The sequence below is a fragment of the Taudactylus pleione genome, unplaced genomic scaffold, assembly GCF_031769625.1.
Source record: "Taudactylus pleione unplaced genomic scaffold, aTauple2 ptg000095l, whole genome shotgun sequence".
Classification (NCBI taxonomy): Eukaryota; Metazoa; Chordata; class Amphibia; order Anura; family Myobatrachidae; genus Taudactylus; species Taudactylus pleione.
Genome location: NW_028284497.1, coordinates 24,729,852 through 24,748,216, shown reverse-complemented (window position 1 = coordinate 24,748,216; position 18,365 = coordinate 24,729,852). Strand labels below are relative to the sequence as shown.

Sequence of the window (18,365 nt, the reverse complement as noted above, 5' to 3'; positions counted from 1 at the left end):
TGACTGGGTCATACAACACACCTTGAACCTCTGCAATCTGGCTGGACCTTTATGCAATAGGTATACTGTAAATGTCTATTTTCCTACATGTTGTAAACTTGCGAGCAGGGCCCTCTTACCTCTTTGTTTGTCTATTATTACCCAGTCTTGTTTTATTGCTGTATGTTCCTAATTGTAAATCGCAACATAATATGCTGCTCTATATAAATAACTGTTAATAAACCATCAGGCACAGAGTTAGAGTTTCATCCAACTGTCTGCAGATGGATGTTTTGTATAATGCTCTGAAAACTAATTGAAGGAGGCATAAACTCACAGGGTTATTATGTAAATGGTATTACCTAAAAGTAATTTCTCATTTTAGAGGGCTTTATTTATTGTTAATATGGGAGAACACTAATTTCTATTATTAAAATAATTTCCACTGTTCAGAAAAACCAAGATAAATTAAGTGTTACATTAGTTATACGTTCTTTCCCACTGAACCCATAATGATACAGTTAGTGGTAAATTTAAAAGCACGGTTAACTTTAAGATGTGACTGAAAATCAAGACAAACATGCTTCTGCGCATGTGCTGTATAGTGATACTCACTATTTGCATCCATAAAAAAGATTCTGTGACTCAGAATCAAGACCAATAATTATAAAGCCTGGCATAGAACAGCTGATTCTTATGCACAGCCCCAGGACCAGGGCCGGATTAAGGCTTGTAGGGGCCCCATGGAAACTAAGTTGTGGGGGCCCCCTCCAAGCCACATGGCACCGGGCCTGTCCCTACACCCCCCAGACCCTGTACACCATCCCTCCCCAAGCCCCACAGCGACTGTGCCTACCCCCCATGCCCCACAGTGACTGTGCATACTAATCCTCCCCATCCCCATTCCCAGCAGCCACACGGCGCCTGTGCCTACTTACTAATGCCCCCCCCAGCCACATGGCATCTGTGCCTACTAATGCTGCCTTACCCCCCCAGCAGCCACATGGTGCCTGCTGTCCCGTTCCCCCCTCCAGCACCTCTCTTACCTGATGCATGTATCCTGGCAGAGCTGCTCCTGGGTTCCCTCCTCAGCATCACAGACATATCACATGACACTGATGATGGGACTTGGGAGCTGCTCAGAGTCTGTGTTGCATGCAGCAGCACTGAGAGTGCTGCTGCATGTAATAGAACAGCTGCGGCTTCTGAGTCCGGCCACCATCCAGGAACCAGTGCCACTGGACACCTGTTCTTGGCAGGGTCACATCGACTCTGTGTGGGGGCCCCCCTATGTGTGGGGGCCACAGGATGACCACCCCTGTCACCCTCCTCTTAATCCGGCCCTACCCAGGACTACAAAACTGGAGGTAGTGCTGATATCACTGGGATTTCCTGTAATATCACTGTGGTTCAAATAGACCAGTTCTGCAATATAATCTAACTACTGTATGTCAATATTGGCAATATTTGTAAATAACATTAAAATAGTAGGTGTGCCTTTAGGGGCTGAACGTTTCCTTGTGGCTTCTGTGCTGAGGTGCAAACAGAATGTTCCTGCCATAAGGCAATAAAAAATTGCAATGCGAGCTGTTGACAGCACCCCTTTAGGGATGGGTTCCTGTAGAGTAACAAATCTTGCTGCTGATTTACACCTTAGGATGCTGTGAGCACCAGTTAACATACTAGTATGTCAATCGAACATATTCAGAGAGGAAGCATATTTATATTGCCTTTAAGCAGCATGGGAACAGAATGATAGATAGATAGATAGATAGAAACCATTCTCTAGAATTTCTGCTGGACACTGTGTAGTTTAATATTAACCCTCTGTTCCTTGTGCTCCTTGTACATTTTATTCCAGTCTGGAATTACCTTTTTTACAGCACCTAGTCTTCTTTTTCAAAAAGATCTCTGTAGGCAAAAAAAGAAGAGTCATAAATCTCTAGATGCTCTATACTTGCCTACTCTCCTGGAAGGTGCAGGAGACTTCCAAATTTGTGGCCAGTCCCTATGACCCCTAGAAGAGTAGACGACTCTCCCACATCCTGCCCACTTTCTAGCAAAGTGGGCACAAGGGGAAGAATGCCACCAATTGCAGGTAAACAGGATGGGGGTGTGGTCAATATGACAGTGTTTCTATAAAAATAAAATCATATTGGCCCTGCTCTCTCACAATCGACCTGCAATTTGTTGCATTCCCCGTAAGGAGGTGGGGCCTAGTAATGTTTTCGTCAGGCCCTTCCCCCACCTCCAGTCAGCTACATCTCTCCTCTGGGCATCTCCCACAGGAGAGGGTGCAAAAGTCAGTAAGTATGTCCTAAGTGTTCCATGTCCTAAATTGAGATGCAAGCCAGGGATCTGGCTGAGCATAATTAAACCCCTAGGTCTTTTCAAGCAGGGTCTTCACCTTAAAGACTTACAGTATTTATTTGCTTTTAGTTTATACATTTTTGGGGTGATTGACTTACATTATTTAGCCAATTAGTTTGGAGGGGTGTGTTTGTGTTTGTTTATAAGTGCCTGTGAGCCAATTGCTCCTCCTTTTCTTTTGGAAATCCCTCCCTCGCTAACTTTAATCATTAACTCAGAAAAATAATTCAATTTGATTTCTAAATATAAAAAAATGTAAACTTAATTTAAACTCCTGTTGTCTGTGTATTTTATTGTAGATAATTTAAATATATTAAGTTTATAGGGGTCTAAGCTTAGACAGGTAACCAATAGGTTGTTTATTAATAATTTAATTAGCACAAATATTGTACTCACTCACAGCTCCACATTTAGCAATTGTACTGGTTTAGAGATTCCTTAACTAGACAACAATAGGGCTGATTTATCATGATAAAAGTATATGTCAAAATAGAGAACAATATGGTATAGCAACAGAGATTTTCGAGAATAACCTTATTTTTACATTTTATGAAACATACTGCATAACACATTTAAAATACACTATAAAGATCAATTATTTGCCAGCAGCAAACAACTGGTTAGATTTCAATTGAAAGTTCTTTTTTTTTTGGGCAGCACATCAGAGAGCTTGCCCTCTGGGGAGGGATTTTGCTTTAGGCACTAAATATTTTTAAGGAAAACTAAAATTAAAATAAAATTATCTTCAGTCCTAAACAGTAGATGTGCCCTAGTTGCAAGCCTATCATGTTATTTTTGATTATTTTTCTTTGCTTTAGATCTCTATACAACTTCTGCTGTGACACTAAAAATTGCATTAATGCCGTATAAATTATACAAACTTTGCCACAGTATTTGCCATGCAATATTTCTGAGACAGATTAATATCTGCTCTTGAGAATGACAAGTCCCTCAGGGTCAACATGAAAGATTGTCCTAAAATGCCATAAAATATTCTATCTGAAAGTTTTCAAGCTGACATATTGGATATAGAAGATTATATGTGAAAATCAAATATTCTTAAGCATATTAGTTTTTTAATGGGAGCTGGCCTATTCACTGTTGCATACGGGGGCAATATCCATGGACATAAATAAAATTAGAAATAATAAATTGAATATCTGTATATAAAATAACATTGATTTTTTTTTTTAAATCTCCATTTTCTACCATGCATACAGAAATGACAACTGAATATATAGCTAGGATTTAGGTGCCCCTTTCCGATATACTGACTGAAATGATTGCAGCAATTTATCTTCTAAGACAGGAATATTCAGTATGAAAATGTAGCTAGAACAGTGACAAATCCCGCTCCTGGTAGGTACACCAAACGCAAACACCAGAAGACCAAGACTGTGAGAAATATGCATGTAAAATGAATGTATGATGAAAACTCAGTTCCTCACATGAAAGCAAATGCATTGTGAAAAGATTAATGGTGTGAAATGTAACTTTAAGTTTTAAAGCAAAAGCCAGTATATATCTATGTAGTATTTATGTAAGCTCAGCACTGCTATTTGGGAGGAAATATATGTATTTAGGTACAGTATGTATGCTCATTTATGTTCTCAGACAATGTGCGCAGTACCTAAAAGTTCAGAACAAAAACATTATGATATAATGCAATATGAAAAAAGTTTACAGCCTAATTCAGTAGTTGGAGACATACATATACAGATGGGTAAGTGTTATGGAATGGGTATTATCTTTGGAGGATATAGTCCTGCAAAAGCCTTGAGAGCTGGAACACTTGGCTAGCTGTGGCCATGGAGCAGCCTTGAGGGCTGGTAGGCTTTTAACTAGTTGTGGCCCGAGGGCAGGAGAAGTTGATGTAGCCTTTGGGCTATATGGCAGTCTTGAGGACTTGTAAGTATTTGCAGAGTCGAACTTCCAGGAAAATAATGAAACTTGCCATCTTTGAAATCCTTCTGAGAGAGGATAGCGCCCACTCCAATCTCAGATGTGTCCACCTCAACGACAAACGGAAGTTCTGGGTTGGGATGTCGAAGAACAGGAGCAGACACAAAAGCCACCTTAAGTGCTTCAAAGGCTTGAATGGCAGTAACCGATCAATTAGCAACCTCAGCTCCTTTTTTAGCAAGTTCTATGATGGGCTAGACCACGGAGGAGAAGGCTTTAATGAATCTGCGATAATTTGCGAAATTCATAAAACGCTGGATGGCCTTCAATGTAGTGTGTTGTTCCCAATCCAAGATGGCCTTCACCTTGCCAGGGTTCATGGAGAAACCTTGCAAGGAGATTATGTATCCTATGAAGGAGAGCTCATTAACCTCAAACTCGCATTTCTCAAGCTTGGCATACAGGTTGTTATCCAAAGTCTCTGTAAGACCATCCTCACATGTTTGAGGTATTTGGACACCTAAAAAGACAAGGGAATAGGAAAGCAAGTATTGAGTTCAGATACAGAGATTAAGTGGCCAGGCATAGCTATTCTATCACATATTTCTGTAGAGTACAATCTTGTTGAGTATATACTGTGAAAGTTAGTAGTGTGAGAATGCAATGTAGATGGCAGACTCAGTTAAATTAAAAAAGACAAATAGCAAACCAAACAAATAAACATAGGTTGAGTTAATAATTTCATGTTTAAAAAGCAAGTTGTTTCAAAAGGTGAAAGTAAAAAGTAGAGTGGAAACACGGATGAGTCTGGTCAGACAAGATTAGTTACTATTAGCCTTTTTGAGGATAGATATGACAAATGCATTCTTAAAGAAGGCAGTTAAAATATCAGTGTATAGGAATTGTTACATAGGTGGGAGAGCAGAGGAATCACATTACTTATACAGAGGCTTGTGGAAGTTAGGAGGCATGAGATCAAGACAGAAAATACAGTAGGGGATATGTATCAAGAATTTTTTTTGGAAAAAAATACGTGTTGAAATTGAATTTCAGCATATTTTCACTATAAATAAGTATCGTTGCAATGTAAGAAAGTTTTTCTCTATTTCACATTTTTACCGTAAATCATCGGTTTCAGATTTTTTTTTCCAATAATTTTTAGCTTGTATTGGAAGTGCATGGGAATCGTGTTTATCATTCTTATACGGTGTATTTATCACACATTTTTTTTTTAATTTTTATCGGCAGCTTTTTCTGGTGTTAAAATTAAATATATATGTTCAAATTGGCATATATCAGGCGCACTCTATATAAATGGTTAAACAATTGATGTAGCAGCTCTCAAAAGAAGTGTTTGGGGACACCTCACACAGCAGGATAAAGACAATATTAAAATATAAGCGAGAGTGCTAAATATAATCGGTATTTATTACAGCACATAATAAAATAAACAACAATTAACAGTTGTAAAAATGCAATGCATATGGCCAATATAACGAAATAACAATAATTAAAATATATATAGCATATACCAACTATAAAATAAATACATGAAAATCAATGTACAAAAAAATGTCCAAAGTCTCCAACAATATAGTTCAATGGGCAAACATAGATCCCAAACTTTTTACACACCAGTGATTTAGTTGATTTATTGTCTGTTTTATGTATCCAACCAATAAAAAATTGAGTACAAGATAAAAGTCAATCATCCATAGCAAGATATTTGTAGCTTTATAATGTAAATTAGTAGTCACCACCTCAATTGAGAATCCTAATAGCAAGATTGAACTTGCTGCCACTTACTCTTCGGCTAACTCATAAAAGGTAAGCCGGGTATATATCGCGGTGACAGTGTATCCAGGGAGATTACTGACAAGAGCTCCTCTTATCAGCACTCAATAGCCGGCGTACTCACAGTCTCCATCTGGCTGTGGTGGGTAAGATCACTCGTCCCAAGTTTCCAGCTCAGCTGTTAAATCCAGCTTCTCTCGTGCCGCGGTCTCTATATTCTCTGCCCATTAGTATCCCACGGATTGAATATGACCATTAATCCATCAACTGGTGCAAAAGAGATATATGTAAATATAGCTGGTATAGATACTCCAGGTCCTTAATGCGTTTATCCGTTCTTTTGATTGTAACGGTTTCATCAGAAGGTATTCCTCAGTGTACTAGGGCTCCATATTTAAATGGTAATCTAACCAATCACTAATAGCTAAAATTTAGTAAAACACTTGATATCATTTAATAATTATCACCAGTAAATGTGGCTCAGCTGTTTAATCCTTAATTAGTAAAAACAAACATAGAATTTACACAGTATAACAATAATTTACAATGATGGTATCGTGGATGAACAGAGGTTATATAATCCATATCTCTAAACATACTAAACTCACACAAAATTGTTTCTTCCATCTATGGTTCCCATTTTTAACATCAGATATGTAGTCTAGTGGTCTAATGCTCCAAACCAGTCCCCACAGAGACCTGTGTTTGAATCCCACTTTGAACACATTAGTTTTAAATATATATAGTTGAATATATTTTTATATATAGAGAGGTTATATAAATAAACATTCTACACCAGCTATATTTACATATAGCTCTTTTGCACCAGTTGATGGATTAATGGTCATATTCAATCCATGGGATACTAATGGGCAGAGAATATAGAGACCGTGGCACGAGTGGAGCTGGATTTAATAGCTGAGCTGGAAACTTGGGACGAGTGATCTTACCCACCACAGCTGGACGGAGACTGTGAGTACGCCGGCTATTGAGTGCTGATAAGCGGAGTTCTTAACAACAATCTCCCTGGATACACTGTCACCGCGATATATACCCGGCTTGCCTTTTATGAGTTAGCCGGAGAGTAAGTGGCAACAAGTTGAATCTTGCTATTAGGATTCTCAATTGAGCTGGTGACTACTAATTTACATTATAAAGCTACAAATATCTTGCTACTCAATTTTTTATTGGTTGGATACACAAAACAGACAATAAATCAACTAAATCACTGGTGTGTAAAAAGTTTGGGATCTATGTTTGCCCATTGAACTATATTGTTGGAGACTTTGGACATTTTTTTGTACATTGATTTTCATGTATTTTATAGTTGGTATATGCTATATATATATTAATTATTGTTATTTAGTTATATTGGCCATATGCATTGCATTCTTACAACTGTTAATTGTTGTTTATTTTATTATGTGCTGTAATAAATACTGATTATATTTAGCACTCTCTCTTATATTTTAATATTGTATTTTCTGGTGTTAATTGTATCAGAGCATCTCAGACCTTTTTGTAAACTGATGTGGTTTTTTTATTTGTATAATTATCTAATTATTTATAATGACATGACAAATGGCTATTATCTGTTAAAAAAAATTTCATAATTAAGGAGACAGAGCGACGCATAGTTGCGAGGGCAGATAAACCATAATGATTGCGCCTTCTAAGCTTGGAGAAGCATAGAGGGAAGGGGGGAGGGCTGATAATGAAAGAGATTAGTTTAGAGGTCAATAAACAAAGGGAAAAAAGGTGTGCCAGGAAGAGGATATGGGGGAAGGCAGAAGCTGCCCCTCCCCACAGAGTTGGTGCCTTTTTAGCAGGTAGCAAGGCAAAGCAAGGCACTTTGGAATTTGGGAAAAGGAAGATAGCTGCTACTCCAACAGCCACATCATGATGCCCGAGGAAAAAATGCAGAAAGAGAGGAAAAAACAGGGTAGATGACAAATAAACCCTTCTGCCAGGAATTGCATTTATCCACCCAGCACATTACACTGGCAGGACAGGATCACAGGATACAAGAGACAGCCATTCGTGATTTCCCAAACAGCTATGGGTGGAGGGACACACACTTTACCAGATGCCTGAACACATGACTCACAAGTAAAGGAGCAACCAATGGGCTCCATTGCGCTACGGAGACACCTCTGGGGAAGAGGAGACCAGAGGGGCCCGACGGCCGGAGCATGAGCACTGGCATGCAGGAGGATGGCAATTCCACCAGGAATGGAACCTGGGGAGCTGCAAGAAGTCAGCAGAGAGGCAGCCACGGGTGGCCCGGCAGCAACAGGAACCAAGCAGGGCTGCCAGGCAGAAGCGGATCAAGGACGACAGGCCATCGCGGGCGAGGCATCATGCTTCGGGCATCAGCCTCGGAGCTGGTAATTACATCAACCCAACTCTCCTTCCCTCTTGCTTTTCCCCTCAGCTGCCCCACCAACATCTGATCCCTGCTTCCAAGTGCCTACACCCACCTCCGGTCTCACCGTTCCGGCTGCAGACAGGAAGGGTCGGCACCAAAGCGATCCCCCCACCCTTGCCCCACCACCGACATTTGCCAACCCCTGCTCCTTATCAGCAGCTGGTGTGGCCGAGTCCTTTCTTTCCCCCAGAAAATGCCCCCCCCCCTATTTCTCATGGCCTGGCAACTTACGCTGTCACGGGGTCACCACCAACACATGACCACCCTCCATCGTGTGCATGCGTATTTGGGTACCATCGACCCGCTTGCGAGCATCCTGCACTCGCGAGCGGGTCTGAATGAGACTCTCTGTCCTATACCTGACCGATCTGTAGTATTGAATATATACAACCTGCATTGTACAAAACAGCTAACACAAATATGTCCAAAATATCTCTGTGGCACACTGGAATGTATGCGCTACATACCGTGTACGGGTCTAGGCATCTCCATCAGCATGTAACTTTATTATCCATTACCCATATTTATGATTCTTACCACACTGTGCTAGATATATCTGGGATTCCTCTCTTAAATATAATTAACCATTTTACAGACTGGCATGCATATCCAGTTGTAAATGTGTAGTTCCATTACAAGGAACATGGGTGCAGTACCTAGTCATAGGGGGCTGCACTGTATATCATGGTAACAATGCCTATTTATGTCTGTGTCAACCCATAATGGTATGACCTACCTCTGCCCTGTCCTATATATGTATGTTACCCTATACTGTTATCTATAGCCGTGCTGGAGGAGGAGGAGAAAGAGTAAGAGGAGAGTAAGGGGGCATCAGACGCTCAATGGTTTAAGGCTTTTTCTGTACCTTCCTTGTTCCCTGGAAGAAATGTGGATATTTTTTGTGGGAAATCAGGGTGAAGACAGATGGAAAGAAATTGAACCTTTCCACATTTTTTGATACATATGCCCCAGTGAAAAATATTAAGCACTTTCTCAACTATAAAGGATAATTACATGAATGAATATCAATTAGTATACTGTATGGTGGTGTTCCATATGGGACCTTACAAATTTATACCTGCGCTATTTAGTATTTGATCTGAACAGAATTTGAATCTTATTTTTCTTAAAACAAGATTGTTTTTATATATTTCTGCCAGCAGAATATTAAGTCTGCTGACATTTGAATGTAATCACCTAAGACACCTTGATGTGTGACTAGAGTATCAAACTACAAACATGGTAGGCAGACATACAACTCCAGATTCTGTTGTATTTTAAAAATAATTATTCAAATGTTAACTTATAAAAAAAGAGGGTGATCTTTTATTTATCAGGTTTTCATCTTCTGGCTTGATTGAATACTTTTCAGAGATGATAAATAGTGATAGCGAGCATCATATATGCACTCAGGGGTCTATTTACTAATCTTGGATGGAGATAAAGTGAATGGAGATAAAGTCCCAATCAATCAACTCCTAGCTATCATTTTCAAGCACAGCCTGTGATATGACAGGTAAAAGCTGGTTGGCTGGTACTTTAACTCCGTTCACTTTATCTCCATCCAAGGCTTAGAGAATACACCGCTAAGTGTCTGAGTCAGAGTTGGATGCTGTGCTAATATTTATGCAGTTGAGTAACTTTTGCTACTGCGCATGTGCAAAATGTCTCGAAAACCATTACTGCGCACATGCAAACCAATGTAAACGATGCTGTTAGGAATTGCATATGGAGTCAGTAAGGTTTGAGAAGGGGTTTGAGATCCTTGGGCATTTCATGGTGGAGACTGGGAGGTGACCTAAAGTGATTGCAAAAAGGGTCCATTTCATGCCCGTGTTAAGCTGTTGCATTCCCAATTGCAAATCCACAGCTTCAGAGGCCATGTTTAGTTGGATTAAAGGAAAAGTAGATAGAGTAGACCAGAGGTTCCCAAACACGGTCCTCAAGGCTCCCCAACAGTTCAGGTTTTAGAGATATCCATTGTTGAGCACAGGTCACTTAATTAGCATCTCAATCAATTTGAATTAACCACCTGTGCTCAATCATGGATATACAGTAACTAAAACCTGCACTGTTGGGGAGCCTTGAGGACCACGTTTGAGAACCGTTGGAGTAGACCCTAGGCCACCTCAAATGTTCATAGTGTGAATGATGTTGCATCAATGTTGATGTGTTTACATTCTCCATCACAAATGAAAAGACCATGCAGCCTGAAAGTGGGCATCTCACTGCTTACATACTCCATCGCTCCATCCTGCACAAAAGGAAGATGACACCCCTTCCCTAGAGGACAAGACTTGAAGCTGCATAGCTTGTGCCTATTGGCCAATAGGGGGGAGGGGTGCCATTTTTTTAACTCACCTTGTTGCCCAAGCTGCTGCTGATGTGTAGGTTTTAAACTTCATTTTCCACTTAATGTATTCATTTCAATTTCAATATGTTGATGATGTATAATGTAAGCATTTTAGCTATTAACAATATATCCCCCTGTCGATCTGTTGAGGCAGTATACTGTAGGTGTACATTTCCTGACACATATGTCTGGAGGTTGTCTTATTTGCCACCCAGGGTTATCTCAGTAGTTGTCATCCCAGTAAATATAGTACCTCTATACATTTACAGAAGGTTTGATAGTTTAATAGTAAGAACATTGAATGATATGCAGGCACTGGTAGAGGCAGCACCCCACTCACACACCACAAAGAGCATCCTCTGTGCTCTAGTATTTACCTGACCATTATTGTATTAGACTGGTTACTTTTGCCGCAATTCTCTCATTTGTTCAGATTCAGACCTGGTTGAAAAACAAAGTAACCATTTTACAGGAGCCAATACAGGAGCCAATATTTGTGTCGTCTCAGTGACTAGTAATGTCTATGCATGGCCATGTTCAGTCATATGAGAGAGTTAATGTAATCACCTCCAATCATATTAAAACATTTGCTCCTATGAACCAGTTAACTGAAGTGTAGAACTCATCATCTAACAGAGGCAATCCTATAATGTTACAATGTGACCTACAGACTAACACACACAATTGTTCCCTTAAGCATAAAATATATTAAATATGTTAAATGTTGTATTAGGTTGATCATGACAACAATTTAAAGTTTAAAATAGAACAACTGACTTCATAATGATATGGTATGTCATGTAATAAATTACTTTATGGTGACTCACACAGTAATAATGAATATGCAACGAGATGATATTATTCCTGATTAGCTAAAACATGAGTTCAGTATTACAAAAGAATAAATTGAAGTTGAAAATAGTCTACAGATCATCAGTAGTGTTGAAGTTTCCAATCTGTACAATGGCGCATTCTTGATGTAATAGTTTAAAAATTGTAACTTTCTAATTTATCTGATCCCCAAAAGCACCTACCCTGGAACAAAAGCTACCTAATAAAACAAGCCCCAATTCTAAATTCACCCCCTACCCAGAGTTATGCCTTCCCATATATCACCCATAGAGAACAGCAGAAAAGTGGTCCTAACTGAGTGTCAGAAAAAAAATTAACAGTTGAAAATTTAGATTACTCCCAAATTCTCATTCTTTATGTTTTTGCCCTGAAATTTGGCAACCAGCACTGAGCGAAAGTTCTACCTGCCCATGCCAAATTTCAGCTTGGTACCTCTAATAGCTTTTGAGGTGTAGCCCCTCAAATATCATGACTCCCCCTTGTAGATTCAGCCTTAATATATGGGCACAACTGTGCCCTCATAACATATAATAGCGACTTGTGCCAGCTTCACGCAGAAGTAATTTCATCTTGCCATAGCCCCCTGCATCTCATAATAAACTACGCCATGTCACCACTTTGCCCTGCATCTCACCACAACCCCCCGCATCTCACTCCTGCTCCCTGCATCTCAACAGTGTCATCACAACCACCACTGCTGCTGACTGGGGATTGCCACTGGTATGTGCTGGGAAGGGCAGGAGGATCATAGATGAGAGATTTGTATTGCAGCTAATGTATGCATTATCAGTAGCATGTCCTAGAGCAGGTGTATCTGTGCATATTTCCACAGCCTCCATGCGCACCTCTCCCCAGCTGCTGAACATGGCAGTGAGCAATGTACTCTTTGCACAATGTACCCTGAACTTCTTAGGATTCCTGTTGAGCTGCCTCGCCATGGTGCCCCTGTCCGAGAACAGTTCTGACTTCCATGGGAGGTTTATCCTGTTAACTGAGGGCATGTGGCTGAATGGGGACATCTTGCTGGAGAGGGAGCACTTCATGGTGGAGGAGAGGTGGCCAGAGTCCGCCTGCAGGTTCAGCGTAGGGATGGACATTGGAATCCAGTGGTAACTAACCATCAATGTTTTTCTTCCGATGGTAGTGTTTTTACCATTTGATGGTTGTGGTCCGATATTTGCCACCATTGAATGGAAATAATTTGAAGGTGTTGCGATAGTTGTTTGTTTTAAATTCCTGATAGCCTTGCCTTCCCTGGCTCCTTCCTGTCTACTGTGTCCGCATTAGGGCATCTTCACAGGTTAGTTGGAGGCTGTCTATTACTTTGTCTGCCTCAGATGTGACCCTGCTCAGTGCCTGACTGCCTCCCCTCTTTAGGATGATGCAAAGCAACAGGTCAAATTGCTATTTCTGATTGGCTCTTACTATCTCAGACAGCCAATCAGAGGATGACCTTCAGCCTTGCATCAGCAGTCAGTCACTCACACAGCACAACAGTTTTTTCTGTGTTTTGCCTTAGTTTCAGATGCTTTCTTCCTGTTTCAGCATCCTGAGCTGCTCTTATACAGCACTTGGTGCAAGATTTTTTTCTGTGACTTGCTCCACTAAAATAGTCTCTGCTCGCTCCCTTTTGTCACAGATGAATGGGTACTTTATTTCATACATAGAGAATATATATAAATACATTCAAATGGTGAATGATGTTCATGCACTTTGCATTAACATACCATATGTTTATGATTTGACAGACTGTTAACTCCTTTAGAATGAATACTGTAATTCATTGAGATAAACCATTATAATAAATATACAGTTCTATCAACTATTTCACGCATCAAAGTAAAAGCCACTACTTAACATTACTAACTAATACTTTTTCTTACATTTGAACTTATAATTTTCTTTGACAAGTGAGACAGCTTTGCAAACATATCTTTATAGTTACATGTCGTAACATTTTATTGGAATATGAATAAAACATACTATAATAGTTGTAAAGTTATAAAGGTTTAGTATTTCAATATGTTTTCTGGGTTACTTCTAAATATGCTTAATATTTAGAGCCCATGCAACATACATATATATTTAGGAATGTCATACGGACTATAGTGGAGAAAAAGTTCAGTACTAAATTATAAACAAAAAAGTTCTGATTTATTTTATAGTTCATCAAATTTTTGCAGATTTCATGGTCCCACAACAATATGTTAACCAAACTCATGGAAATCCACTCACTATGCATTCAGTGATATGTGTATTTGTTAAAAAAAAGTGTACTTTAAGTAGCTGCTTTTTCAAAAAATAAAAAATACCAACAGTTGGAACAGACTTATAGGGCTGGATTGAACTAGCCTTGTTATCTTACCACACGAGGAAAAGGGTTGTAGCCTCAGACTTCTAAGCCCAGAGCTGCTCAATTACAAGCCATTTTCTTTGTGGGGTAAATCTACTGTAAATCTGTGGCTCATGCGCTTTAACTCATAGATTCTTGGATAAGTAGACAGTGCTATGAGTTAGCGCATTCAGTGTAGCTGCAATATTGGCAAAAGCCTGTTCGAGCCTCAGGAGCATCCTGCTGGTTTATCAGGGGCTGCAATTGAATTACCACAGACTCAGCATTAAGGGGGTCATTCAGACCCGCTCGCGAGGGAAGTTCGCTCGCAAGCGGGTCGATGTTTGGTGAATGCGCATGCGCACGACAGAGGGAGCTCCGTCGTGCGCATGCGCAAGACCCAGCGAGCGATGAGAAACACGTCGCTCGGGGTCTCGCACCAAAGGGGGTGTGCTGTCGATGGTGAGTGACAGCACGCCCCCTTTGGTGGGTGTGCCAGGTGCGTGGCTGCCAGACGGAGGCGTTCCCATGGGAACGCCTACCGTCTGAGTCCGGCCCCACTGACATCAGTAATGATGTCAGTGGGAGTTATTTTGGCTCTGATAGAGCCAAAATCACTCCTGGGCTTGCGGAAGCGAGACCCTATCGCAGGGTCTTGTTGCAAGCCCGACGGTCGCGATGGTCTTTGACCATCGCGACCATCAACATGGACGCTCGCTATAGCTGTGGGTGGTAACCCACAGCTATACGAGCGTCCATGAGGCAGCTCCAAAAACAGGTAGGAGGGCCCTGATTCAGAGCGAGCGCTCTGGTCAGAGCTTTCAGCTCTGAATCAGGCCCTAAGGCTGATCCTCACTTCGAGGATAATTTCATTTGGCCTATAGTTGTAAATGTTGCTAAATGTTTTGTTCTTATATTTTATATTACATTTTATATTACATTTATATTACATTTGACAAGCTAAACCACTGGGATTCATTTAGTTCTACTAGGTGGTTAATGGCAAAGGGACAAATGTAATAGGGTGAGAGTTTAGAAAAACTCTGTATCAGACCCGTTTGCTAGGATGCGTTCGCAAGCAGCCGTCAGCAGTCAAAGTATGCAAATCCAGTGATCGCTAGCAAGACATTAGCTATCTTGACATTATGTCTTGCCGTGCGATCTCGGTATATATTTAGATGCCCACCAGCCTGACACAAGATACCCACTTTCACTTAGTAACACACATCATCTCCAGGAAGTGTCTTAAACAATTGGTAACATTGTGTAACATCAGACCCATACGCAGGACCATACCCTCCCACAAGCACTGCGAGTGTTGCTGTGTGTAAATCAGCCAGGTGTCTGCTGATGCTGCATATTAATTATGCACGCCCCTGAAACGGCGTTCAGATGCACAGACATGCCTGCATTCGCACCACCACACCCCCGTTTCCATCGACCACCCCCTGTCACCACCCACAAACGGCACGTCCTGTCACTCATTCTAGCGGGGCATCTGTGTACAGGGGGCAAATGCTTCGCGATCGCATAGACTGGTTTGCACAAGCGCTCTGCATCTTATATGCATACGCAGATTGCAAACATTGGCAGTATATGTGCGACCGCAGCCTAGCGAAAGGGTCAGAATTAGGCCTTCAGGTGCATGGACGTGCATCAATTAGCCACTGCAACGGCATACACAGCTTGAGTACTCACTGTGCACGACGAGGTTTGCAATTTCTGAGTAGACACTTTAATTCTGCATGAGGGGCTGATGTTATCCATGTATACGCAGGACTGCAAGATATTACGGATGTGAGATAGTGGTAGTGTGCGTCTCTATGCATTCATTAGCATATTTTCACAGCAGACCTCCATGCGTAATCGCAGCTGCAATCGCAATAGCGATCCGGAATGAATCAGGCCCACTATTAGCAATTAAAGATGCAAAATTCGGAAAAAAGTACGTAATCTGGGTAAAAAGGCAGAAGACAGAGGTTCTATACGAGTGACTCTTGCCACACATCGTTATGCTTAATCTACTTCTTTATATCAATTAATTTGTGATAAAAATACTAATCTTAAGTACTGTAAACTATTAGCTACTTAGGACCTGAGATGGATGTATTGCACAGACGCAAGGAAGCGACTGTGCAATGCCGTCAACTGCAGATGCAGCAGGATGCATCCCCCTTGCTGCATCTGTGATTTGAGTAGAGCGTCCGTAGATGCTGCCTCGGATCACCATCGCGACCATCGATGGCCAGGCTGCGTAAATTGAGATTTACTTAGCCTGTTCGGTTCCTGCCAGGAAATCTGTCCACTCCCTCCCAAAAATGGTTGTGACACACACCCATTTCCAATAACTCTGGCCAGGAATTCCCCTGCTGCACCCCCAAACTCCACAGTTTGTCAATGTGGCATAAAGATACTGTGCAGTACACATCCTGGCATGCACAGTCCTACTACCATAATATTTTTACTCTTACCGTCGGTTTAGCACACATCTCGGAATCATGTTCCTTAGTCAGGGCCGGCTCCAGGGGTAGCGGCGCCCTGTGCCGCCCGTGTGATGGTCGCGTCCTCTAGTTGCACGCGGCGTACTGAAAAAGGGGATGTGGCCTAATTGTCATAGCCCACGCCCAGGGCCGCCGTCAGGGGGGGACTGCCGGGCTCGGAAAGAGCGGGGGCCCAGATAACAGCAGTGTAGAGTATTTGAATTGACAGCCGGGGAGACACAGCGCCGCCAGCGGTATTTGAAATATGGTGCCGGCCACAAGACATTACAGCTTGCGGACTGGCAGCCAATCAGGAGCAGCCATTGCAGCCGCTCCTGATTGGCTGCTGGTCCACGAGCTGTGATTTGCTCATGGGCAGCGTCATACTTCAAATACCGCCAGCGGTGCTGTGTCTCCCTGGCTGTCGATTCATATATTCTGCACTGCTGTCTCCCAGGCCCGCTGAAGAAACAAGGTAGGAGTCCCTGCCCTGTGCCCCTCCACCTAGTGCAGCAAGCCTTCCTTGCCCTGTCCCCCTCCCCAGTCCAGTCTTCCCTGCCCTGTGACTCCCCCCCTAGTTTACCTAGCCTTCCCTCCCCTTCCCCCCTTGTCCAGCCAGCTTTCCCTGCCCTGTGCCCCCCAATTAAGGTCCAGCCTTCCCTGCCTTGTGTACCCCTAGTCCAGCCTTTCCAGCCCTGTGCCCCCCATGCCCATCCTGCCTGCCCCACCCCAAACTTTGAGAATTTTTTGTGGGTTATGCACAATTGACATCCAACCCCCCCTGTGTAGCTCCTCCCATAGCTCCACCCACCTCTGCACCATCCCCCGGGGGCCCCGGCTTTTTTTGTCAGTACCGGGCCCCACGATTTCTGATGGCAGCCCTGCCCATGCCCCCTAATGGCATTATTTGGGGGTGTGCCCACATGGCACGCCTCCCATGTAACATCAGGCTGGGCGGGGCCCAGCACTTCATCACTAGCTGGGCTTTCCTGAGCCCTCTCCCGGAACTGAATGGATGCCACGTGCATGTGCGCAGCATCCTTTCAGACTCCGGCACCACCGCACAGCTTCCCAACCTCCCAACCTGACCGGAACAGTGAGACATGTGCTGTCCCACTGAAATCAGGATGTTGGGGAGGAGTGCACCCTCTCTGGGGTGGCACCCCTGTTTGAACACACTGGTTGAACACCCAAAGAGCAGGCCCTGCCCTTAGTACACAATTAGCGAATTAAGGACCTGATTCAGCAAGGAACGCAGTTGCTAATATGCACACAATCGACCGATTGTTGCGAACTGTGCATGCATATGCATCGCAGTGCGCATGCGCGAACTAGCCATTGCAATCGGGACTGTCATTGCAGTGACTACACAGACCCATTACAGAGTGATTGACAGAAAGTGCCATTTGTGGGTGGTGACGGAGGTGGTGGTTGGGGAAACGCATTTCCCCCAAAGTATTAAGTGAAGATGAGTTTCCACATAAGAAGCAAGTACAGATATTACCTCAACACAGCCTCAATACGCCATGCTGCGCGAGACGATTGGTGTGAGTGAGCCACCATGTCCTGTGTGACTCTGCTTGCACAAAGCATCTTTATCGCCCAAAAATGTCTTATGTGACCCTTGTATATCTGTGTGCGACTGAGTCTGTAAACCACAACTAAATTTGGTGTGGGAAAAAAACGCAGCAGCTGCATCGTAACACTTCGTATACACATCAAGAATCAGTGGCACACAGATATACAAGTGTCTCATATCAAATGAATCAGTGCAGTTTCTATTCCAGTCTTGGTGTGTCCCTTAGTTGCGTTGCATTGCGACTAAGATGCATTATCAGGTGAAAAAGCTGCTCAACGCAAGCAGAGTCGCACTGG

General features: G+C 42.3%; 1 protein-coding gene across 2 annotated transcripts in view; it reads left to right on the top strand.

Moving 5' to 3' along the window:
• The window catches only part of LRRC2 (leucine rich repeat containing 2), a 440,208-nt gene that overhangs the window by 101,810 nt on the left and 320,033 nt on the right, over positions 1-18,365 (top strand). The gene's annotated exons all lie outside the window — the stretch shown is intronic.